The sequence below is a fragment of the Chenopodium album genome, chromosome 16 (assembly GCF_948465745.1).
Source record: "Chenopodium album chromosome 16, dcCheAlbu1.1, whole genome shotgun sequence".
In the NCBI taxonomy this organism is placed as follows: domain Eukaryota; kingdom Viridiplantae; phylum Streptophyta; class Magnoliopsida; order Caryophyllales; family Amaranthaceae; genus Chenopodium; species Chenopodium album.
In genome coordinates, this window is record NC_137849.1 from 6,927,441 (window position 1) to 6,929,707 (window position 2,267).

Here is a 2,267-nt window from a genome sequence, read left to right on the forward strand (position 1 = left end):
TAAAGTCATCACTTCTAGGATAGAACAGACACAGGTCATCCGTTCCTTTGAGGTATCTTAAAATTCTCTTAACAGCCGTTAGATGTGATTCTTTAGGATTAGACTGAAATCTAGCACACAATCCAACACTAAAAGAAATGTCAGGCCTGCTGGCTGTTAGATATAGCAATGAACCAATCATACCTCTGTAAGTGGTTTGATTCACACTTGTTCCTTATGGATCCTCATCAAGTCTTGTTGCTATTCCCATAGGTGTGTGATTTGTCTTGGCATTCTCCATGTTGTACTTCTTCAGAAGTTCCTTGACATACTTCTATTGGTGAATCATAATTCCTTCTGCTGTTTGCTTTATTTGAAGTCCAAGGAAGAAATTTAATTCACCCATCATGCTCATTTCAAACTCACCACCCATTAGCTCAGCAAAGTACTTGCACAAACCATTGTTAGTAGCACCAAATATAATATCATCTACATAGATCTGTACAACTAACAAATCAGTTCCTCAAGATTTAAGAAAAAAAGTTTTATCTACTTTTCCTCTTTTAAAATCATTTTTCAGCAGGAACTTTGAAAGCCTTTCATACCAGGGTCTTGGAGCTTGTTTAAGCCCATAGAGAGCTTTATCAAGCTTAAAAACAAGATTTGGAAATTTAGGATTTTCGAAACCAGGAGGTTGTTCAACAAATACCTCCTCATTTAAGAAACCATTTAGAAAAGCACATTTCACATCCATTTGATAGAGTTTGAAACCCATAAAAGAGGCAAAAGCTACTAGGATTCTAATAGCTTCTAATCTAGCTACAGGAGCAAAGGTTTCATCGAAATCAATACCTTCCTGTTGGTTGTAGCCCTTCACAACCAATCTGGCCTTGTTCCTTACTATAGTACCATGTTCATCAAGATTGTTCCTGAATACCCATTTGAGCCCAATGACTTTCTTATCCTTAGGCTTTGGCTCAAGGTGCCAAACTTTATTCCTTTCGAACTCATTTAGTTCCTCTTGCATGGCCACTATCCAGTCAGCATCTCCGAAGGCTTCTTGATGATTTCGAGGCTCTAGGATGGACAGAAATGCATGGAACGCACAGAAGTTCCTCATCTACGATCTTGTTTGAGTTCCTTTTCTTATGTCACTAATTATGAGATCAGTTGGATGGAAACTTTTATACTTGAATGTCCTAGGTTGAAATTCCCTAGCAGGAACTCCAATTTGAGGAGCTTCTGGATCTATTCCTTCTGCTTCTTCTGCTAGTTCCTCATTCGCATGTTCATCTGGTTGAGGAACTTCCTCATTCTCTTGATGATCCTCTTCTGGAGCAGGCTGCTTTTCTTTGGTTTACTTCTGAGTCTCTTCTTCATCCCTGTCTCTTATAAATCCAATTTCAAAATCATTATCATCTTCTTGTTCCTGCACACTCACAAACTGGTTAACTTCATCAAAGATTATGTGAATGCTTTCCTCAACACACATTGAACTTTTATTGTAAACACTATAAGCTTTGCTATTAGAGGCATATCCAAGAAATATGGCCTCTTCACTTCTTTCATCAAATTTCCCTAGGTTTTTCTTACCATTGTTATGTACAAAGCACTTACAACCAAAGGCTCTAAGATGAGATATGCTTGGCTTCCTTCCCTTGAATAGTTCATAGGGAGTCTTGTTGATGATACTTCTGATTGTTACCCTGTTAAGGATGTAACATGCTACATTCACGGCTTCAGCCCAGAAGTTCCTTGGCAATCCACTTGCAATCAGCATCGTTCTAGCCATTTCCTCAAGTTTTCGATTCTTCCTTTCTACAACTCCATTTTATTGGGGAGTCCTTGGAGCTGAGAAATTATGATTCATGCCATTTTCCCTGCAAAACTCATCGAATCTTGAGTTCTCAAATTCAGTTCCGTGATCTGATCTGAGATGGACTATGGAGTGAACACTGATTTTCTGTATTTTCTTGGCAAAAACAACAAACTCGTTAAAAGTTTCATCTTTACTAGCAAGAAAAATAACCCAAGTGAATCTGGAATAATCATTAACAATAACCAAAACATATTTCTTGCCACTCCTGCTTTAAATCCTCATGGGACCACACAAATCCATATGGATTAATTCCAAAGGCTTTGAAGTGCTCACCATTTTCTTCAATTTAAAAGATGAACGAACATGCTTGCCTTTCACACATGCATCACAAACTTTGTTCTGTAGGAACTTGATTATAGGAAGTCCCACAACCAGGTTCCTTGACCTTATCTTGTCCAGTAATGAAAAG